This window comes from Squalius cephalus (genome assembly GCF_949319135.1).
Source record: "Squalius cephalus genome assembly, chromosome: 21".
In the NCBI taxonomy this organism is placed as follows: Eukaryota; Metazoa; Chordata; class Actinopteri; order Cypriniformes; family Leuciscidae; genus Squalius; species Squalius cephalus.
The window spans coordinates 8,151,529-8,176,392 of record NC_137142.1 but is presented as its reverse complement, the minus strand read 5'-3'; the positions used below and the strand labels follow the sequence as shown (position 1 = coordinate 8,176,392).

The 24,864-nt window shown below is 41.5% G+C and overlaps 1 long non-coding RNA gene across 2 annotated transcripts; it reads right to left on the bottom strand.

Moving 5' to 3' along the window:
- Positions 1-14,567: 14,567 nt before the first annotated feature.
- LOC307149786 lies at positions 14,568-15,222 on the bottom strand. 2 transcript variants are annotated; one of them, XR_013819623.1, is made up of 4 exons: positions 15,112-15,222; positions 15,000-15,015; positions 14,799-14,917; positions 14,568-14,666 (listed from the first exon to the last, which is right to left on the bottom strand). It is a non-coding gene; the product is annotated as an uncharacterized lncRNA (long non-coding RNA). The 2 variants fall into 2 exon arrangements; XR_013819622.1 differs by lacking the exon at positions 15,000-15,015 and having other exon boundaries at positions 15,096-15,222.
- Between the last annotated feature and the right edge of the window lie 9,642 nt (positions 15,223-24,864).

Here is a 24,864-nt window from a genome sequence, read left to right as displayed (position 1 = left end):
TTAAACAACACACGCACTCTTTTTGCTACTGTAGAGAGACTGACAAACCCTCCAAGCCAGATTCCCAGTGAAATGCTCTCAGAGAACAAGTGCAGTGAGTTTGCTTCTTTCTTCTCTGAGAAAATCAATAATATCAGAAAGGTGATCAGCACATCCTTGAGTTGCACTGAGGTCAGACAGATCAAACCACCTGAGAAAGTAGTTACTATGTCTGATTTCAAAGAAATTAATGGCAAAATTTTGGAAGAAACTGTACAGCACCTTAAAACATCAACCTGCGCTCTTGACACACTTCCCACATCATTTTTCAAAAGTGTGTTAAACAGTTTAGAAGCAGATCTCCTAGAAGTGGTAAATGTCTCACTTCTCTCTGGGAGTTTTCCAAACTCCCTGAAAACTGCAGTTGTCAAGCCCCTCCTGAAAAAGAGCAATCTGGATAAGACCATATTAAGCAACTATAGACCGATCTCAAATCTTCCTTTCATAGGCAAGATCATTGAAAAAGTTGTCTTCAATCAGCTGAACAAATTCTTGAGCTTGAATGGATACTTTGACAATTTTTAATCTGGTTTCCGACCGCACCACAGCACAGAGACAGCGCTCATAAAGATAATAAACGATATTCGCTTAAATACTAATTCAGGCAAATTATCAGTGCTGGTACTACTCGACCTCAGTGCTGCATTTGACACTGTTGATCATAACATACTTCTTGACAGGCTGGAAAACTGGGTGGGGCTTTCTGGGATAGTCCTAAAATGGTTCAGGTCATACTTAGATGGGAGAGGTTATTATGTGAGTATAGGAGACCATAAGTCTGAGTGGACATCCATGACATGCGGAGTCCCTCAAGGCTCAATTCTTGCGCCACTCCTGTTCAACCTGTATATGCTCCCAATGAGCCAAATAATGAGAAAGAACCAAATTGCTTACCACAGCTATGCAGACGACACACAGCTCTACTTAGCCCTATCGCCTAACGATTACAGCCCCATTGACTCCCTGTGCCAATGCATTGACGAAGTCAACAGTTGGATGTGTCAAAACTTTCTTCAGTTAAACAAAGACAAAACTGAAGTCATTGCGTTTGGAAACAAAGATGAAGTTCTCAAGGTGAACGCATACCTTCACTCTAGGGGTCAAACAACTAAAAATCAAGTAAGGAATCTCGGTGTGTCCCTAGAGTCAGACCTTAGTTTCAGTAGTCATGTCAAAGCAATAACTAAATCAGCATACTATCATCTGAAAAATATTGCAAGAATTAGATGCTTTGTTTCCAGACAAGACTTAGAGAAACTTGTGCATGCTTTCATCACCAGCAGGGTGGATTATTGTAATGGACTCCTCACTGGCCTTCCCAAAAAGACCATAAGACAGTTGCAGCTCATACAGAACGCTGCCGCCAGGATTCTGAGCAGAACCAGAAAACATGAACACATCACACCAGTCCTCAGGTCTTTACACTGGCTCCCAGTTAAATTTAGGATTGATTTTAAAGTATTATTACTGGTATATAAATCATTTAATGGCCTAGGACCTCAATACATTGCAGATATGCTCACTGAATATAAACCCAACAGATCACTCAGATCACTAGGATCATATCAGCTAGAAATACCAAGGATTCACTCTAAGCATGGCGAGTCCGCTTTTAGCTATTATGCCAGCCGCAGCTGGAACCAGCTTCCAGAGGAAATCAGACGTGCTCCTACAGTAGTCACATTCAAATCCAGACTCAAAACACTTCTGTTTAGCTGTGCATTTACTGAATGAGCACTGTGCCAATGTTCGTCCGACTGTTTGTACTGTATTTTATTTTATTTTATTTTTCTAAACTGTTTTAATTATTCTTATTTCTTTTATTATTTTAATTTCTTCTATGTAAAGCACTTTGAATTGCCATTGTGTATGAAATGTGCTATATAAATAAACTTGCCTTGCCTTGCCTTGCCTTGTCCTTCGCGCTGTTGACCGCAGAGATCGTGGAAGAGACAGAGGATCTCAGCCTGGCCGAGTACGGGGCTCCCCACAATTTGGAGAGCTCGTTGTGAAGCTCGGGGAGGAAGGGAGCAGGCCTGGAAACAGGTGCAGAGCGGCGTCCTGAGAGAAAGCAGCCATCCAACCTGTTGGGCGCAGGCTCCTGGGGCGTGGTCCAGTCAAGGCCGAGGTCCTCGACGGCCTTCGAGAGAAGGCGGAGAAGCTCAGCGTCAATCGAGGCCCTCACGCTGGACTCGGGGTGGGGTCAGGGATAGAGCCCGACCATTCCTCGCTCCCGGACGCCAGGAGAGAGCAGCTGTCCTCCTCCATAGCATCCCGCTCTGTCGTCTCAACCGCAGCGGGGTGCTGGCCGTCGGGGAAAGAGACGGGGGACTCCGAGAAGGAGGCTCGCTGGGACGCCGCCGGGGAGTTCTCCTTCACCAAAGGTTCAGGTGGCCTTTGAGAGCGGCGCTTTTTACGGCACGGCCCAACAGAAGGCATGGGAGAAGCGGACTTAATGCGGAACAAAGCCTGTCGAGCCCGCAGGGTCAAGAGAGGCAGAGACTCGCAGTCCTGGCAGCCACCATTAGCGAGCGCGAGGTCCACATGGTCCTTTCCCAGGCAGGAAGCTCAAAGCAAATGGTGGTCCCTGTCACTGAGAAAGGCTCTGCAAGAGCCACAGGACATCGTTGGCATTTAAAAATGCCTTTAGCTCTTTTAGGAAAACGCGTGTGTCGCAGCGGCGAACACACACGGAGCAGAGGAAAAGGATATGGGCGCCGAATAGCGCAGCAGGTACGGCGAGCGAAGGCGGCAATCCGGCCGGCGTCCTCGAACTCGAGCTCGTCCCGCTGTAGGCTGTTAAACGGCGCAGCTTCTTTCCAGAGGTTCAGCGATGTGAAGTCACTCGCTGAAGGAGACGAAATCATCATGCAACATCAGCAGTGGGTATTTATAGGCTTGTAGCCACGCCCATTCTGGCGGGCCACGACGTAGCGCGGGGAAGCTTCCCATTGGCGCTGGCGTCATGCCCAGATGCGCTGATAGGTTGCAGCAGTTTATAGGTTTATAGCAGTTTATAGGTTGCGCGCGAGCTGTCTCGCCTTTGTCTGCCTGCTGCAGCAAATGCGTTTTACATTTTGGAAAATTAAAGGTATAGCGGAGGATTTTCTTTTTCCGGGTGGATCATCAAGACTATTGGTTCTCCTAAGTGTCAATCATTCTGGTGATATGTTTACGTAAGGCCGTCGTACGTGCTCGTGCACACGATTCACACGATGGCGTGCGCTCAAAACACAGGTTGGGCTTCCCACTGATGCCTCAGTCGCGAAGTTTCTACTTGACAGGTAAAGTTTGGGATGCTATTTGGAGAAATCCATTTAAAATCACTGCTAGTAAAAGTTAATGTAAGCTATGATTAGCTCGTGCATGCTCTCTCGTGCACACGTTTAATAGGCGTTTCCTCTCGGGAGCAGGTAGAGTGTTGCGCATGTGCATTTTTTCAAAAAGTGGAGAGGGCGGTTCTTTTCTAAAATTCGGGAAAATCCTCCGCTATACCTTTAAGGATAATTTTCTGGCTTCAGTATTCTCGAGAAAAGGAGTTTTCCCGTAGCGTAAGCTAAACTTACGCAACAAGAGAGTACTCTCATAAGAGAACTAAATACACATCCAAATCGGTTATTTAGGCCTGACAACAGATAATATACACAGCATATGAAGTAACAAACAGCAAAAGTTAAGGTAATTCACATAAATTTATATAAAAACGATACCATCACGTCGTCGAAATCATGATGCCCCGTTGTACGGTTTCATGTTACGCTCCCAACAATGACCGTACGGAATCTTGTGACACGTAACATAGTTCCCCACCCAGCGCCACCTCAAGGAAATCACCATTTACGAGCATTTCATAGGCCAAAAATAAACCAATCAAAGCTAAGAAACGAAGATAACACCCTCCTCCAGTAAATGGCACATCAAAAGTTCATCGCTCTGACGTTTTTATGTGCCCGGAAGCGAGTTTTCGTGTACGGAAGCTGATGCGGAACTGCTGTACAGATATATCTATAACAAATTCATCAACTATAATTGACTAGCAGAGTATTACTTTTGTTTGTTTGTGTTAAATAAAAGGCGATCTGGCGCTGAAATGTGTACATTTTGAAATCATGCTGAGTGCTCCTTAGAGTTGGGATCATGCGCGTAATTTGCACGGGGGTTACGGGGGTCATGACCCTCTCAAAAATCAGATCCAATTTTATAAGGAATTTTATAAGGAATATAAATTTAAATAAGGACACCGATTTGTTTTGTAAGTGATCGCATCCAGGTAATACGCATTTCCGTGACGAAGGCATAGCTAGCTAGCAAACTGTAGGCTGTAGTAAATAATACTGACAGTAACTCGCCATTGAGCTGCGAACTGATAGGGGAGGGGGCAGCCTCAGGGGCTCCAGTGCGTCATCAAGTAGGGGCGTGTCCAGGAGCTCAGGGGCTCCAGTGCGTCATCGAGCCCCCGTTTTAGCCACGCCCAAAAAATCCGGAACACAGCAATGGTGAAAAACTGTTTAACGTCTAACTCCACAATTCAGTACTTCACAGTTCACAGTCTTTGTAATATGTTTTAGCAATACATTTCTAACATTTATAATGTGTTTAGAATTTTTTTTTTGAATTGCGTTTACAGGGACTCAGCGTCTCTCAAAGTGTGGGGTGCGGGCGCGGCCCACTGGTGGGGAATAGAGACATGACAAGTGGGGCGCGACAAACAGGTTTTGTGCCCATCTTTTTAATTCCTTTATTTATTGACCATACACTCAAAACAAAACAAAGACACATTTAAATGTAAGCCTTACTTAACCTTTTCACACGTAAGTTTAAAAGTTTTTATGGTTCCCATGGAGACGCGTCATTCATTGCTTGTCACACCGCAGCCACAATAGCGCTGAATGACTGATGATCTGCTTTTATTTCCTTTTTTATTCAAAATTTCACAAATTTGTTAGCTATAGCAGGATATATCTGATATTCCGATTGTCAAATTTGTGCAAGTGGATGTGTTTTGTTGTTCAAACACCTTTATAATGATCGCGTTAGTTGAGCTGTATGCGCAACGTATTTTAGGTATCTTATTAAAATAGCTAAAAAAATACGTACATTATTAGGAATTTACCACCTCCGGCTCAATTTGAGATTATTATTATTATTATTATTTATTTATTTTTTGCATGGAGTTTGCAAAGTGACAAAATGAATCAAAGCACAACTAACGTTAGTCCACACTTGTATTTTCTCAGTTTCTGAATTTGATGTTATCAGAGGCTAAATGCAAACACATTTTTTTTTAATCTACTTTTGAGTCTTATTTCATGCAAAGTGATAATATAATAGCACTTTCATTTTCTCTATTTGAAAGTTTTTAATGCTGTTATTGATGTTAAGTTTTTAAAATGTGATGTTAATAAAATACATTTTAACAGTTAAACTTAAAGCCTAGTTTATTAAATTAAATTTAACTAAATTTTGTTGGGGGGATAGATAGGCCTTCTTTTGATAGATAGGCCTACAGATATAGGCCTTCTTTTGTATTTACATGCTTTTGTTTAGATTTTGTTAGTGGATGGCACTAGCGGCGCCAGGATTTTGATTGTAGGTGGGCCTCCAGAAAACTGGATGGGCCAGTTAAAATATGTCAAAAAAAAAAATGTTAAAGTTTAAGGAGGACCAGAGGACCAGTGGTTACGTTCACACTGTAAAGTTTAAGGAGTGATAACCGCATTTAAATGTGGGAGTGAACCCGCTAAATTACAGTCCTGTGAGTCACGAAATTGCGATGATTTGACATAGTAACCATAGCAACATGAGAACCTCCATAATGTTATTTTTATTTATTTTGTAATAATCATAAAAAATTTTTTTTTTTGTACTGCCCTGAAAAAGCTTTTTCACATTACAGATGTTTAAGTATAGCCTAGTCCACAATACAAAATACAAACACAAAATACAAGACAAATTACATGAGCTTGATTTTTAAATATTGTGAGTTTTTTGTTCATGAGTCCCTTGTTTGTCCCGAACAGTTAAACTGCCCAATGGTTTTCAGAAAAATCCTCCAGCTCCTGCACATTCTTTGCTTTTCCAAGATCTTCTGCATATTTGACTCCTTACTAGCAGTGATTGTATGATTTTGAGATCCACATTTTCACACTGGGACTCATACACAACTATTAAAAACACTGCAAACATTCAGTGATGCTCAAGTAGGAAACATCCATTAAGAGCCAGGGCGTGTAAATTGGTGTAAATTGTTCTTATTTTGTTTTAAATATCATTAATTAATTAGTACTGCCCTTCAGAGGCTAAATAAGATATTAACATGTAAAAGAAAATAAGAAAAATGTAGGCCACATCACCATCTTCTTGCTCAAACGTTTACCCCTGGCTCTTAATGCATCGTGTTGCATTCTTGAGTATTACCTTGCATAGTCTAAATAATGTGACCAATCATAATGCAGATATCCACCATTTTTGTCTGACAAACAAATTAAACCAAAACCAAAAGGTGTGTATTGACATCTTTTTGGCAGTTCTAATGTTCATTCATGTTTAATTCGTGCTATAACTAAAATAGATGATCAGTTCACATGCTGCTTGAACTAAGGCGCTACAAATTAAAGCGCCACAAAATTGTATTTATTGTTTGAATTTCACAAAAATGACAAAATTTTAAAGCTAAGACTTTATTTTATACCAAAAGGAACCTGCTCTGTCTTGTCTGTTGGCACATTGTCAGTGTCCTCTTTACTCCGCAATATATTTTTCACTGTGTGAGAACATGATGTGTGGAGTGAGAGCGAAATGGCTTGTCGGACGTAGCAACAGTAACTAAGAGGGATGGCTCTTTGTGAAAGGTCAATTTCAAATCATTGAAATCTTTGTGGACTCGGCCAGACTCGACTCGGACTCGGATGTTAAGGACTTGGACTCAAGTCCGACTCGGGGCCCCTCTGGACTCGGACTTGGACTCGGACTTGATTGGTAAGGACTTGGACTCGACTCGGACTCGACAAAGGTGGACTCGGACCCAAAACTAGTGCTCTTTGCCGCTGCTATCAGTTTAGTGACAAGCAGTTTCTCTAAATAACGCTGCCTGGCATTGTTATTTAGTCTTTCCCGGCAGAGCCCATTTCCTTTTGCTTCCTCCTTCTCCATTTATTCCCAAGAAACTACGCCGTATCTGAAAATGCAAACAAATGTCAAGCTGCTTCTCTATCTCTGTTGCTATTTTTCTCTGTCTCACAGTCGAAGTAACCATGGCAACGGATAGTGTATCCTTCTAATATGGCGACGCCTTCCAGAAATGCAACCAGAGAATGTCTAATATGAAGAGAATTGGCACTCTCTGGTTACTTCCGGTTTCTGGACTGGCTGCAGTAACACGTCTCTGTCCATGCGGGGGCGCTCGCAGGCGAGTGCAGAATGAATGGAGATCTATGACGCTCTACCCATCAAAATCCACTTTTCTCATGATATAATTTTTTTTCTAGTAATTTGAATGTTGTATTCGAAAGGAAATGCAAAGAATTTACACATTGCTGGGTGTTAGATTTTTTAGAGTCACTTATTACTTTTAAAGTGTCAATGATGACATACACCGTACGACCTGCTTTACGGCAATCCTTCAGTAGCTTTGGTGCTTTCGCGCTCTGCACTTTTTTTTCTCTCGAGGCATCGACAACACAGCTGACACAGGTAAATACATGTGCTAGACGAGTTTTTGTTTTGTTTGTTAACAAAAAGCATGCTAGCGTGTTATGTGTTGTGTATTGATGTGACGTCATCAACGTCATTACGTACAAAAGTAGAGATAAAGGATGGATGAAGTTAAATCTGGTGTCTGGGTGGTTCGATCCGAAATAACTAGAAAGGTTATAACATTGGCGACGAGGATGTTGCAACAAGGACTCACTTGTTAGTTAAATCTGAAAGTGAGTTAGACGTGCGTCACGCCGACTATTTTTATCTCAGTTATCTGAAAAGTTTAGTGGAGATAGGCGGTGCGCATTAAAGATGGATGGTACTGTTCCCAAGTTCGACTGCTACAGCGATCCAGCCACGTTGGGTCCGCGGTGGACAAGATGGTTAAATGCATTTGAAATTTTTGCCGATGGAAAGGGTTTGATCCTGACTGACGATGCACCCGACGCTACAAAGCAAAGACGGAGAGCCTTGCTCTTACATCACGCTGGGATAGATGTGCAGGATATTTTCTCCACACTCGCTGACACAGGAGGGCCAACAGACTACGCGCAGGCAGGAACAGCACTGAACGCATACTTTGTGCCTCAGGTAAACACAGCGTTTGCAAGACAGACGTTTTATCAGCTAAAGCAGAAAACGGGACAGACCGTGCAACTGTTTACCACATGTTTAAGGCAAGCGGCAAAAGATTGTGATTTTGGAGCTGATAAAGACAATCAAATAAGGGATGCTGTTCTGAGTCGGTGCAGCTCTGAGTATGTGCGTAGAAAATTGCTGGAGGAAGCAACGGCTTTGACACTTGCTCGTACTCTAGAAATTGCAGCGCAGTGCGAACGTGTTGAACTGCAGATGGCGGCGTTGCACATTTCTCCAGAGACGGAAGTGAAAGAGACGGTGAGTCTGGTATCCAGAAAAGGAGTGAGAGATCAGAAAAAACGAATGCAATGTAGTAAAGGTAATGCTGATTCAAACAAAACCTGCTACAGATGCGAACAGACAGATCATTTTGCAAAAGATTAAAAATGTCCCGCACATGGAAAATCATGCAGTAAGTGCAATGGAAGAGATAATTTTGCAAAAATGTGTAAAACAAAGGAAAGTGTGAGACAGACAGTGAAAAGAGTTGAATCAGATGTGAAAAATCAAGACTTTGCATTTGTTGTAAGAAAAGAGAGCAACATGGACAGAATAACATTCTCAGTTGGAGGTGTCAGACTACCCATGTTAGTTGACTCAGGAGCAACAAGCAGCATAGTGGATGAAGGAACATGGGAAATGCTTAAAGGAAAAAAAGATCAAATGCAGTTCTGCCAAATCAGACAAAAAACTGTATGCATACTCATCAAGTGAACCCCTACCAGTGAAAGGAATTTTCTGGTGTGATGTCGGAATCGGAAAACGCAGCACAACAGCTGAATTTACAGTTATTTGCAGGAGAGGGGAGCCATTGCCCGCAAAAGACACAGCAGTTAAATTAGGAGTGCTGAGGATCGGAGCTAATGTTGCAGTGGTGAGTGATGTGAAGTCCATGATACGACAGAAGTACCCCAAATTGTTCTGTGGAGTAGGCAAACTAAATACAAAACAAATTAGCCTACACATAGATAGCACAGTGACGCCAGTTGCACAGCCCCTTAGGCGCGTTCCGTTCCACCTCAGAGAGGCTGTTGAGGAAAAGATAAATGAGCTGCTCCACATGGACATTATCGAGAAAGTCAATGGAGCAACCCAGTAAACCCAGTTGTCATTGTACCCAAAGCGAATGGGGAAATAAGGATGTGTTTGGACATGAGACAAGCAAACACTGCAATCATTCGTGGGCGGTTCCCAATCCCCACAGTGGATGAACTGTTGCAAGGAATGAATGGGTCAGTTGTTTTCAGCAAACTAGACCTGAAATGGGGATACCATCAGCTGGAATTGACCCCAGAATCAAGAGACATCACCACGTTCGCCGTTCATAATGGTATATACAGGTTCAAAAGACTGGTGTTTGGAGTGTCGTCAGCAAGTGAGCAGTACCAGCATGAAATAGCCACTGTTCTGGCTGGCATCGAAGGAGAAGAGAACATATCAGATGACATCATCATCCATGCACCTGACAAAGAGTCTCATGAGAAAAGAATGCATGCAGAGAGACTGGAAAGCTGCGGCTTGACTCTGAATGTAGAGAAGTGCCAGTTTAAACATGGACAAATTGGTGTTTATGGGCATGCTGCTGTCAGTGAAAGGCATAGGCCCGACGGCAGAGAGGGTGAGAGCAGTTGTGGAGGCAAGAGAGCCTGAAAACGTTTCAGAGGTGAGAAGTTTCCTCGGTTTAGCTGGCTATAGTAGCCGTTTCATACCTCAGTTTGCAAGCATCTCAGAACCTCTGCGCAGACTGACAAAGAAAGACACCAAATTTCATTTCGGAACTGATCAGAAGAAAGCTTTCAAAACTCTCAAATATAAGTTGGCTGAGGCAACAACACTGGCTTACTTCGACAAGGACGCACCAACAAAAGTCATTGCTGATGCTGGACCAAAAGGCGTTGGAGCAGTACTAGTTCAGGAACAACGAAAAGGAATGGTTCCTGTCTGCTATGTGAGCAGGAGCTTGACAGAGTGCGAACAAAGGTATTCACAAACTGAGCGCGAATCACTTGCTCTGGTGTGGCATGTGAACGATTACACCTGTATGTTTATGGTCGGAAGTTTGATCTCGTCACAGACCACAAAGCATTGGAAGCAATTTATAGCCCTCGCTCAAAACCATGCGCACAAATCGAAAGGTGGGTCTTGAGATTACAGCCTTATGACTTCTGGGTGATTCATATACCTGGAACACACAACATTGCAGATCCTCTGTCACGTCTGCTGGGCCCATCAGCCAAAGGTGAGATGCACACACATAAAGCAGAGGAATATGTGTGGTTTATAGCAGTTTGTGCGACACCCAGTGCCCTCACAACCAAGGAAGTCGAGCAGATCTCAGCAAATGATGTGGAATTACAGAGACTGAGAACTGCTATTCAAACAGGTCATTTTGATGACTGTCCTGCATACAGACATATTGCAGGTGAGCTATGTGTCATTGGCCAAATAATACTCAGGGGAACAAGAATTGTCTTGCCACAGTCGCTGCGAGGAAGAGCATTACAGTTGGCACATTAGGGTCATCTTGGTGTGGTAGGAACAAAACAACACCTGAGAACAAAGGTTTGGTGGCCTGGAATGGACAGGGCCGCAGAAAGACTTGTGAGGACATGTCATGGTTGTCAGTTGGTAGCGAAACCAGATGTTGCTGAACCACTGTCGCCCACAGTGATGCCTGAAGGCCCATGGCAAAACTTAGCCACAGATTTACTTGGTCCTTTACCGGATAGACATTCAATTCTGGTTGTTGTCGACTATTACAGCAGGTACTATGAATATGCAATCCTCAAGTCAACAACGGCGGAAAAAGTGATTGACCGTTTGGAAGACATTTTCAGTCGGCACGGACTTCCTTTAACAATCAGGTTAGATTGTGGCCCACAATTCAAGTCCAGTCTGTTTCAGGCTTTTTGTCAGGAGAACGGAATACACCATATCAAAACAACTCCAAAGTGGGCGCAAGCAAATGGAGAAGTGGAAAGACAAAACGCATCACTGATTAAACGAGTACGGATTGCCCACGCTGAGGGCCAGGATTAGAAAAAAGAGCTACGCAAATATGTTTCAGAGGAAAGTTACCAGACATCACAACTCCACACAGTGACCTTGAAGCTCGAGACAAAGACGCAGAGCAGAAAGGAAAAGCCAATATATACACAGACCACAGACGAGGCGCTAAGACATCAGACATAGAGGTTGGAGATCAAGTGCTTGTGAAACAGGATAAAACAGACAAATTCATAACAACATTTCACAGCACTCCTCACAAGGTTGTAAGAAGAGAAGGTAACAGCGTTGTTGTTCAGTCACCCATTGGAGCAAAGTATGTACGGAATACGACATTTGTCAAGAAGTTTCTGTCTGTGGAAACACCAACATTGGATGGTGAAATGATATGTGCTCAAGAGCCGAGTTATGATAAAGAGCAAAAGGGAAGTTCAGAGGAATGTAGGGCTGGGTTTCGATTCAAATTTCAAGAATCGATTCGATTCCGATTCTCAAGATCTTGAATTGATTATCATTATTCGATTCGATCCGATCCGATCTTCGAGATTTAGATAATGGTTTTTGAAAAAAGCATTTTTTTCCAGCTGTTACCTGAATTACAGGACTGTAGTTATGCAACATATTGATACTATTATTATAGACATTCAACTGCAAATTAATGGAGTATTGGTGGTTGTAAAGAACAATCCCCCTTCCAGAGTGTTGATACAACTGCTTTCACAAACTTGCACTGGTGTAGACGACCGAGGACGCAGAGGTATATCAGCAGCAGTAGACCGATTATTTAGACGCGAACCTGATGTAGGCCTATTATTAAAAATGACATTAAGAATTTTCCAAAAAGCTGCTACAGTTCAGATGCAAATGCACCTTTATTTTTTATTTTAATGATCAACATTTAGAACACATTTTGTTCTAAGCCAGTGCAAATGTAAACAGATTGTTGGTTACTGGCTTCACAGTAAACAGACAACGAGATGCGCGGATGGGCTATTATTTCAACCGCATCACAAAACTCATCCGTCCGCACCAACGTTTTTGACCAATTTTCAAAACAGCACCCGCCCGCCATCCGCTTAATGTATGCATATATTTTTTATTTGATTGGTTAACCGCCCGCCACCCATCCGAAAATATAATTTTTCGTCACGTCACCCGCCCGATCCACGGTTTATCCGCGGAGTCCGCGGCTGTAACCGCCAACCGCGCATCTCTATCAGAATGTAAATAAAATTTGAACTTACAAAACCTTTGCTTTTGTCAAGCTCGTTCTCTGCATTGCTTCTGAACCCGAAATGGTGCCAGATCGCAGCTTTGAGCGTTTCTGGAGTTTTCAAAGCAACCGCTTGCTTAACGTTACTGACGTTGTTTTAATGTCCTTCCACCTCGCGCGCATGCGTGAATTCAATGACGCGGAAAGTTAAAGTTCACGGGGAAAATCGATCCTCTGAGTTACGGATCGATCTTTAGAAATTAATATGAAAATCGATTCAGAATCGGTGAATCGATTTTTTCAACACAGCCCTAGAGGAATGCAAAGAGAACTGTGAAACATTTCAGAGAGAGGAACACATTCCTAAACCTTGCAGACCCCAGAGACGAATCAGATTGCCTGAAAGGTTTAGGGGCTGTTTACACCTGGCCACTTCATGCGTTTTCTCAGATCGGATAGCTATTGGATCGTGAAAAGACCAGGTGTAAATGCCTTCCGAAACGCATTCGAGACGGATTTGAATCCGATCGCTCAAACCACTTCAGGAGGTGGTCTGGGCCACATTCCTGACGAAACTGGACAAGTGTAAATGCATCTGGTTGTTGAAACCACATATGCAAATTGTACTCCTCCCAGAAATGCTAAAAAAATAAACGTGTGAGAGCGTGTTATATGCTATATGTAATGTTATAGCCAGATATGACGACGCTACTTCAACACGCATCACCACAGATGAGAAGCTGGGCATCTCTTCATTAAGCCAACGTGCAAACTATCGCAAATCAAAGTGAAAGTAAGTTGCAGACACTTAACACACAATCATCATCATTAAAAGTAAAGAAACGAAATGATCTTACCAGGGCTGTTGCCGCTCTCTCTTATTGCGGTCTTTGATTTTCAAATTTTAGCTGATGATCAATAAAATGCAGCTCATATCTGTTGCTTTCGGTGACGTGCACTCCATTAAATCTGCATATAGCGCGGGAATTGAAGATCAGATTTAAATCCGTTTCGCAAAAACACATTTATGTGACCAGGTGTAAATGGAATCGTTTTGATAAATCAGATAGCTATCCGATCTGTGAAAACGCATGAAGTGGCTAGGTGTAAACAGCCCCTTAGAGACTATGTTGTTGAGTGACTGATAAAGGCTAGGTTATGTAAGGAGGAAAATAAGTAAAAATCAGATTAAGAGTTATGTTGTGGTGAGGTGCACCTGTTCAGAAAGCATTGCTGATGTTCTATTAAGATGTACAGTGTTACATGTACTTTGAATGTTCTGAACTGTCTTAAGTTGTAAGAAAACGTGAATGAGAACTTGTTTAGTTGGGATAAGTTCATATTCAAGTAGAGGGGGGATGTTGTGTATTGATGCGACGTCATCAACGTCATTACGTACAAAAGTAGAGATAAAGGATGGATGAAGTTAAATCTGGTGTCTGGGTGGTTCGATCCGAAATAACTAGAAAGGTTATAACATTATGGGCAACAACAACTCAACCTGTAAGAAATCGAAAGGACACAAGTACTCGTTCATTCAACTTTCGACCTATAACCCATGTTGAACTTGCAAAACCTACAATCAAATCTGAGATTTCTCAACGGCAATCGGGTGAAAGAGACAAATTTAGCCGTCTAGCCCCATAGACTCCCATTCATTTTGCACTCGCCTGCGAGCGCCCCCAGTGGAACTCTGGTGGAACTACAACCAAAATTCGGTACAATAGGACTTAATAGAGAGTGCCAAGGCTCTCCGTAGACGGGCTCTGATGCAACACCGAGTGAAAACATCTTGACGTAACTAACTCCTCATTCTCTGTCAGTCAGTCTCCTCACTGATATATAACCTAAATTGCATGGGGCACGTTTGTCTATGCAAATACGTGAGAAAACACAAAAATATTAATTAATCTTCCACTAACAAAACTGTAGTTTACTCACAGCATTATAAATGAGGGAATATGTCAGCTTGTATTACATTTTTTATTTAGTTTTTTTCCGTTTGAATGACAGTCGGTGGATGGTAGTCTCATCACTGATAATGATCCAAAATTTGTCGGGACACATTTGTCTAAGCCAAAATGTGAGAAAACATACAGAAATGAATTAATCTTCCACTGAAAAAAAAATATTAATTTTCCACAGACAAATCTGTGGTTTACTCACAGAATAATAAATAAAAGAATATGTCAGCTTGTATTACCTATTTCTTTAATTTTTGCCGCTGTGTGAATTAGTGGAGCCAGTCAGTCTCCTCACTGATAAATATCCAAAATTGCGCGGGACACGTTTGTCTATGTGAAGAAAACTGAAAAACACGAACTGTGAAGAAAAATGTAAAAATGTGAGAAAACGCACAAAAATATAAATTACTTTTCCACTGAAAAAACTGTTGTGTACTCACAGCACAACTACTGCAGCTGATTTAAAAAAAAAATCGGAGTAAATGCAATATCGTGTTGGCTTGACGTTTCTATGAGTGACATAAATCATAACTTACTACAGAAGTAACTTACTTAAGCTAGTCGGTCTTCTTAAAATGAAGAGTCACAACAATACAATGTTAAAACTTATAAAAGTATGAAGGTATTTTTGGTGCAAATCAACTGAACGCCTGTGACAGTGAAATTTGTAGTTGTAGAGAATAGCCACGCATGTGTATCATTAAATTTGAAGTCACAGAGAGAAATGTTTTAAAGTTGCAAACTTGTAGACTTTTTTTTCTCTTCCACAAACACAACACAACAGTTACACCTTCTCAAATTCTTCATTGCAGGTGGACAAATCCTACTCTACAAATCACAAATTAAGAAACTTCACATTTTTGCTACAGTTGCTGCAGTGAATATGGTGCAAAACGCATTCACACACCTGCATCAAAAAATGTTAAGTCACGGACAGATTTTACTCATCCACAAATCAGTATGTGAATTCATCCGATGAGAGTTGCACACTTGTAGAATATTTTCTTGTATATTTTTCTAGCACAAACACAAGTACATAACCATAACTGCTTGAATCTGCTGCGACGAGTCTCAAACACCGTTTTGCACCATTGGTAAATGTGAAATGTGGAGCAAAAGTGAGTTGTGCATCTGTAGAGGCAGTGGGTGGAGCCTACATGAATATTCATGAGTTTCCCGGGCATTACTAATTGTTATCATTTGTTGATTGCAATAAATTAAATAAACCCTCATAAATGTATCTGTGGGCTAACATTTTTTTTTTTTTTTTAAATATATCCTGATGTGATTGTTCTTAAATTCTTGTTCATTTAAATAAGCCAAATCATTTAAGACCACACACAAGCATGAATGTGTTGCTTTAATACATGAGTCCAATTTGGATTACACAAAAGTTGTATGGACAAAAGTGGATAAATTACATTTGGTACACCTAGGTTACTGTAAATGAGAGAAAAAAAAAACACTTAACATTCTTTTACGGAATATAATAAGCAACCAATTTGATGTTCTAAAAGAATTATATTTACAAATATACATACTGGCAAAATAATGTAACAATTTTTTTTTAAATGTTTTGATTGCAAGGTGTGCTTGTGTTGGTTTTGATATAATAATATATACACTACTGTTCAAAAGTTTGGTATCAGTAAGGTTCTAAGGTAAGGTACCTCTAAGTAAGGCACCAAGACACATTTATCTGAAAAACAGTAATATTGTGAAATATTTTTATCAACTGTTTTCTATTTTAATGTTAAAAAAAAAAAAATTCTTGTGATGGCAGAGCTCATTACTCTAGATTGCAGTGTCACACAGCCCTTCAGAAATCATTCTAATACTGATTTGCTGCTCAAGAAACATTTCTGATTATGATCACAGTTGAAAATGGTTGTGCTGCTTAATGAAGTGTGGAAATCATTATGGAGCATATATGTTTCCAGGATTGTTTATGAATAGCAAGTACAAAAGAATAACATTTCTTTAAAATTATCATTTTTTTGTAACATTATAAATGTCTTTGCTGTCATTTGTGATCAATTTAAGGCATCCTTGCTTGCCTCCTACAAAAGTATAACATTTCTTAAATCGTAGTAATCCAAACTTTTGTCATGCAAATCTTAAGTGATGAAAATGCCAGAATGTCATGTTTTAACATTGATCCAACAAAGTTTAAAGGTTTCATTTTTCAAGAGTTCAAATCAGATGTGCCTCTAATTGAAGCCCAATTAAGAACATACATGTTTATGGAACTTTTTGACTTTTAAAAAATGTTGAATGAGTGTTTGTTGTGCAACAAAATAGATCATGCATTTGTATCAATGATCATCATTGTGTATCATCCAGGCACACAGTGCAACACATAAGGTCAAAGAAAGAACATGACAAAGAGAAACATCAGTGTAGTGTGCAAAATGTTTATTTGGACACTGATATGGTTGTGGTGTTATTTCCCAGAGATTATTGCCAGAGATGACACAGTTTTAAAGCTTCATAAGGTAAGGTATCAGAAGAGCTTAGCAATAAATAAATTATATGGTAATGGTTCATGTATTAGGAATATTCTATATCTGCTCTTCTGTTGGAAATAAGTGTTGCATTCAGGTGTTCTGGAATTTTTGGTTTTACGGTAAAAGTGGAACCTTAAACCGTGTGATATTTTTTTGTAAATTTATATTTTGTTTGTAATTTTTTTTTATATTTTTTATTGCAGTGACATTCAACAAATGATAACAAAAGACAGTTTTAAAGCATTGCAATGTACAAAGGAAAAGCACAACGAAATTAACAAGTTGAAGTTTGCTGTGCTTTATATAGGCCTACACGAAGTGAATGCCAGCAATCATTTAGTCATTAACGAATGCACAAAACGTGCAAACTAATAAAAACATTATGAACTTTATGAAATGATACACAATTGTATTTTAAGGTGCCGCTAAAACTATATCTTTTTTAAAATAATCCATTAAACCTGCTGACTCGTGCTGAGAAACGAGGAGCAAGAACTAAAATGATCAGATCCACGCGCATGCCCGGGAAACTCATGAATATTTATGTAGGCTCCGCCCACTGCCTCTACAGATGCACAACTCACTTTTGCTCCACATTTCACATAGATCAATGGTGCAAAACAGAGAGCGTGCAAAACTTGTCACTTGTAAGTGAAAAACAGTGTTTTAACTCGTCGCAGCAGATTCAAGCAGTTGTAATTATGTGTTTGTGCTAGAAAAATATACAAGACATTTGTGAGAAAATATTCTACAAGTGTGCAACTCTCATCGGATGAATTCACATACTGATTTGCGGATGAGTAAAACTTCTCCGTGACTTCACATTTTTTGATGCAGGTGTGTAAATGCATTTCGCACCATATTCACTGCAGCAACTGTAGCAAAAATGTGAGCATACGAGTTTCTTAATTTGTGATTTGTAGAATAGGATTTGTCCACCTGCAATGAAGAATTTGAGAAGGTGTAACTGTTGTGTTGTGTTTGTGGAAGAGAAAAAAAAAGTCTACAAGTGGCCAGCAGCCATGTCACCCTGTAGCCCAAGACTGGTTGCCCACTGAAGCTAAGCAGGGCTGAGCCTGGTCAGTACCTGGATGGGAGACCTCCTGAGAAAACCAGGTTGCTGCTGGAAGAGGTGTTAGTGAGGCCAGTAGGGGGTGCTCACCCTGTGGTCTGTGTGGGTCCTAACACCCCAGTGTAGTGACGGGGACACTATACTGTCAAAGAGCACCGTCCTTCGGATGAGACGTTAAACCGAGGTCCTGACTCTCTGTGGTCATTAAAAATCCCAGGATGTCTTTCGAAAGAGTAGGGGTGTAACCCCGGCATCCTGGCCAAATTTGCCCCTTGGCCTCTGTCCATCATGGCCTCCTAATCATCCCCATATACTGATTGGCTTCATCACTGTCTCCTCTCCACCAGTAAGCTGGTGTGTGGTGGGCGTTCTGGCACAATATGGCTGCCGTCGCATCATCCAGGTGGATGCTGCACATTGGTGGTGGTTGAGGAGATTCCCCCATCTATGTAAAGCGCTTTGAGTGTCGAGAAAAGCGCTATATAAATGTAATGAATTATTATTATTATTATTATTATTAAGTTTGCAACTCTTAAAACATTTCTCTCTGTGACTTCAAATTTACTGATACACATGCGTGGCTATTCTCTACAACTACAAATTTCACTGTCACAGGCCTTCAGTTGATTTGCACCAAAAATACCTTCATAATATGTGCTCTAAAGAGAATGAAGCAGTTTGCTGTGCTTACCTGTTAAAATCTCTTCATGGCCGCCATCCTGTTCCGAGGAGTGTGAGCTGTGTGTGGGGGATGGGCAGACTGAAATAAAGATGCAGGGTTTTTGGTGCTTGAAGGAGAACGCCGTGAAGAAACCTAAATGTAGGCTTCGAATAAAGCTGAAAACTTTAAATGTATTTATTTATGTGTTTATTTCATGAGCTATGAAAACTATAAAAGTATAGGCCTTATACAAAAGTAATTTCTTGAAAAAATTAAATTTAAAAGAAATTAGAACCCCCCCCATTTTTTTTTTCAACCATAAACATAAACTAGATTAAATTAATTAAATTCAACTTAAATGCTTAGAGCTAAAATAACAAATAGGTTATTCATAACTTATTAGGTTTAAGTTATGCTTAATGCATTGCAGTTTTTGAGTTGATATCACATTTTTTAATAAGTTAAATTAACTTAAAAAAATAAGTTAAATGTACTAGTGACTTTCAGTGTTAGGTTTTACAGTGTAGAGAGGTCATCTGCTGTACAATTTTGTGACCCAGCTTTGTACAAAATTTCAAAGTCAAATGGCTGGATGGCTAAAAACCATCTGGTGGTACGAGCATTTGTGTCTCTCATACAGCCCAACCAGGTCAATGCCCTGTGATCAGTCTCAAGTGTGAATTTGCGTCCCACCAGGTAGTATCTTAAAGCGTCCAATGCTCATTTAATTGCCTGACACTCCTTCTCAACTGTAGAATACCTGGATTCACGGGGAAGGAGCTTTCTGCTGATGTAGGCAATCGGTTGGAGCTGCCCTTGACCTTCCTGAAGCGGTACAGCCCCAATGCCATGCTCAGAAGGTCCTGGAAAGCCCTCTCACTGTCCTGAGTCCAGTTAACTTTTTTTGGCTTGTCTTTTTTAGTTAAATCAGTTAGGGTAAAGGCTAGTTCAGAGAAGTTGGGAATAAAATGGATTGCTCAATTCACTGGTTGAAGGTTCAATCACACCAAGGCTCTGCAAGGTCTCCAACTCCTCCTTCATAACTGGCAGAAGTCTTTCTGGGACCCGGTATACTGGCTGACGAATGTGTTTGGGATCTTTGAGAGTGATGTGATGGTGGATAACGCTTGTTCTGCCATGTGTCTCCATAAAGAGTTGGGCTGGGATGCATTGTAGAAGTTCTTGCCTTTGACCATCTTCCTGGTGCTCAAAGTTCAGCTGACTGTTCCCCTGACAACCAGGCAGGTATTGTTCCTCTATTTCCTCTTCTCCTTCACGGATCTCACAAACAAAGCGGTTGCGGTTCCCACTACTTCCTCAGATGTAGGAATATCACTTCTTCACATACCACTTCTTCAAAATGTTAACATTGAAGATTTGCAAGGGCTGGGTCCTGGATGGGATCTCTATCTCATATGTCACAGGACCCACTTTTATGTTGTAGAATAGGTTTATGCTCAACAGTTTATGCTCATTCGTTGGTAACAACAACAAGACCTTTTCACCTGGCTCAGATGTGGGGGATCTAAGGGGTGGGATCTGGCTGTTCGGTCGTACCACTCTTTTTGTCGTTTTTGAGACTGCAGGAGATTTTCTTGTGCAAGGGCTGTTGTCTTCTGCAGATGCTCTCTCATCTTTAGCACGTAGGAGAGAATGTTTTTCTTCTCTTGTTTATCAGTGGCCTCCCAACTCTCCCTCAGTACACCCAGAGGCCCTCTGACATGACGAGCACACAGGAGTTCAAATGGCGAGAACCCTGTAGATGCATGAGGCACCTCCATATATGCAAACAGGAGGAATGGAAGCCACTTGTCCCAGTCCTTGTTCGTGTCAGAAACATACTTCCTCAGCATAGTTTTCAAGGTCTGGTTGAAACGTTCAACAAGACCATCAGTCTGAGGATGGTAAGGGGTGGTTTGTAGGAGTACAATGGCTATTTGCTTAGCTGTGACCTCTCGTAATGGATATGCCTCAGGGTACCTGGTAGCGTAATCGCAAATAACCAAGATAAATCAGTTCCCTATGTGACTCTTTTCCATAGGCCCAACTATGTCAACTCCTATTCGCTTAAAAGGAGTGTCAACTACAGGCAGTGGTATAAGGGGTGCGTAGGCAGGAGTATGGCCAGTAGTGAGCTGGCATTCTGGACAAGATTTACAGAACACCTTAACCTCACAGTACATCTTTGGCCAGTAAAATCTTTTTGCAATTCACATTAATGTCTTCATAAAAGCCAAGTGACCTGCCCAGGGAGTAAAATACCCAAGTTCTAATACCTCCTTCTTGAATGCCTTAGGTACTACCAGCTGCAGTCCGTCTTCCTTACCCTGTCGGTACAAAAGACTATTTTGTACCACAAAAGTCTCACCAAGCAACGACACAGCACCCTCATTTTCCACAGCCTGCTTAAAACATTCAAAACTGTCCTGGCTGGGGCATATAACAAAGACCCGTTGTCTTGGGCTTTTTGAGTGGGCAAAGGGGGCCTAGTATGACCTTGCTCACCACTGTTATAACATACAATAATCTCTCCCTTAAAGGGTATCTAAACCCTAAACCAACTTTTTTTAGTTAATGATTTGTAAGAATGGGGCTTTATTAGTGCTGTTCATTGATTCGAGTAACTTTTTTGACATTTGGGTATAAAGTATTTTAATTCTACAATATATGGTGTAAAAATGTCTGAGTGCTGCCCTCTTCAGGTTGAACGGTGGCTACTGCAGTTGAATTTTCCTATTGGATGTTTGCGGTACTGCGTGACGTAAGCAGGTTCCAGCTCACCACGCCCTTGGTACGAGCTCACCACAGCCTTGGTACGAGCTACCACGCCCTTGGCAGTATAAAAAACATCTTGTTTCGTCAAAACCACTGTAGCGAGTCAGGAGTTGGAATTGCGAATATTGAAAACGATCAGGATAGAGAAATTTAGCATCTATTTAGCATAGCATTTATATAGTTATTTAGATTATTTTGTGTAGCCCAGGTAGTTAATTAGCATAGTTGTTAGTGTAGTATTGTTAGAAGCATAGTTAGTAGCATAGTATTGCATCAGTTAGGATAGCTTCAAGTTAGCATAGATTTATATGTATTTAGTACAGTGGTCAGGATGGTACGATGTAGGTGTTGTGTGGCTGGTTGCAACACCACTGCTGGACTGCATAGCTTTCCAGCAGACTTGGAAATTAGGCGCCAGTGGCTGCATGCACTTGGCCTGGAAGACCGTGAGTTCCCGCCTAGAGCTCAAGTGTGCAACCTGCATTTTACGCGGGATTGCTTCTCCAACGCAATAGAGGTGGAAATGGGCTTCTCCACACAGCTCGCACTGAAAAGCGACGCAGTGCCAAACGCTGCTCCTCCTGCATGGACTCCACCACCGTAGCAGCATCTTGATGTGAGTGATCATATATATGTTATCATAAATCACAATTTATGGTTAGGCTAAAGTTAATCCTCTGGGGTTGACAAACGTGCCGGTGCATTTTGCTGGATTTTTTCACATAGCGGCAAAATATGAATATTCCTACAGAGAACACATGCTATTGACATCAACTCGATAAAACTCATCTAATGTTTTACCACTCAGACACTGGCCCCATTCTCCCTTGCGCGACTGTTTCGCTAGCATCGTCAGATGCCGATCGCGATCGCGATGCGGGAGTAAAGACCGCAGTTTGAGCCAGCGGCTCGAATTGATATGGCTCTGGCCCTGTGTCCACAAACAATTCACCCTCCTCCACTTCAGGTGAAGGTGGGGGAGAAAAGTCCTTGACTTCAAATGACAGCTCTGTTGCAAAGCTACTTGCGTCACTCCAGTCACTCTCCATTTTAGAGTCTGACAGCAGTTGTCAATTAATCCATCACTGCGGGTCTCAGGTGCACGCCCCCCCGCTCAGCCCCGCCCTTGGTTCGTCCCCTCTATCTCTGCTGGGGTCTGCCCACTTTTCCAGCATTTTTCAAATATTGCCAGTGGATGGAGACAGGCTCTGACCAGGGGTTTAGTTACCCTTTAACTGTTGTCTGGGGCATTGTGGCCAATGTTGGGGGTTTAGAATGAATGGGCTTAAAGATTTTAGGGCCACTTTGAGAGTTTGAACCCACCCCCAACCCATCAGACTTACCCTTCGAGGAGTGGAGGATGCCAGCATATCGAGTAGTTCCAGGATCCTACCGTGCAGCAATGTAGGCCTCAACCAATGTTGGAGCCTCTGCACCGGTGTTGGGATCTCTTTCCTTTACCCAAGTCCTCACCTCAGGGTACAACACTCGCAGGTGCTGCTCCAGTACAAGGGACTCCATAATGTTCCTCTTATTACCTTGCTCATAGTGTACCTGTTTGGAGAACAAGTCCTTCAGTCGGATGTAGAGTTCCGTAGGGTTCTCATCAGCAGGGGTACTAAGGGACCGGAATCTCAACCGGTATGTCTCTGCACCGATTTCATTTATTTATTTTTTAATTGCAGCTTTCACTTTGTCATAGTCTCTGGTTTGTGAGGGGTTCATAGCCACAAAAGCACTTCGAGCCTTGCCAGTTAGCAAGGGATTAAGACGAATGGCCCAGTCGCCCCTTGGCCACTGATACATCTCTGCAAGTCTTTCAAAAGTTGTAAGGTAGTGTTCAATATCATCACTGTCCTCCAGCTTGGCTATTTGAGGTTCATGGTCTATCACCTGCTTTGGAGCTCCTTCCGAAGCTCCATGTCTTTTCCACTCCATGTCTAGCTGCATTTGTGTGACCTGGTGGCTGAGGACTTTGTAATTTTGTTCGCAGCGAGAAGCCTCCCTCCCTCTTCTGCCTTTCATCCTGGTCCTTTTGATACTGCATGAATGACTGGAACATTTGTGCCAGCACTGTGATGGCAGCATCTCCCCTAGTGGCTGGGATTTACGCAGGCAGCAATCTCTCCTCGGCAACACCTCCAACAGCACCTTGGTCCATTACTGCATCTGTGCCCTCTACAGGCTGACCCCTCGTTTTGGGTGGCATGTCAGCAGGGCATTACCTTATGCAGGCACGCCACTCACTGGTGGGAGGATCCCACTTCTGACACCATATGTAGGGAGGCCAACCAGTTGGAGTGGAAAAGGGAAATGACGTGCTGTACAAAAAGTTGATGCAAAATCCAAAAAGGGTGTTTTATTGGAAGGTGCTAAAATATTTACAGTGCAGGAGAAAACAAAAATAAATAAAAACTGTACAAAAAAAAGAAAACAGCTACAGTGTGCTAATTTTGGCTAATGGCCCAAGTTCGTAACATTGCTCAGTATTAGATTTCTCTGAGTCCACACTCAGAACTGAAATCCTTTCAGCCAGCAAGCCTAAGAGAAAGAGTTTAACAACAAATTAATTTGCAACAACAACTGTTTCTAAATCACTTTAGGAAAAACAATAAAATGTTGAAAACTATAACAAAACACAGCAGTAACAAACTTTAGACTGATCAAAACAAAAACTCCATAACACATTCCTGATGTGTATACACAGATGTTGATATTGCCAGCAATGCACAGTATCAGTGAAATGGGTGTATGTTTGTATGTTTGTAAGTCCAAGTTTATAGAGTCACCAGGTTAACCTGAGACAGTCAAGCTCAAAATTCACATGTGGTCTAGGAAATTTTTCCACATAAATTACATTTTTACAATGTGTAACAGAAAGAGGGTTAGGATTAGATAGTGGACCTTAACAGAGTGGATTTTTTTTTATTTTATTTTTTTTATTAAAGAAGTTAAATTGAGTAACCTTTATTTATACAGTGCTTTATACAATTCAGATTGTTTCAAAGCAGATTCACAGTGATAAACAGGAAATTAATTAACAATGCACATTTCATCAAATATAAGACAAATCCAGCAATTAGCAGCTCTACACAAGATAATGGTGTTATTCAGTTCAAGTAATTTCACTGTTGATTCAATTCAGTTCAGTAACAGTGCTGATGTTGCAAAATGTATTGTGTACATAAAGATATGGTGGAATCCGGCTTGTCCCATAGATGGTCTGCTTGCGCACATCGAATTGATAAAATAAAATAAAATTCTGAATCAAAACTATAAGGAAACACCAG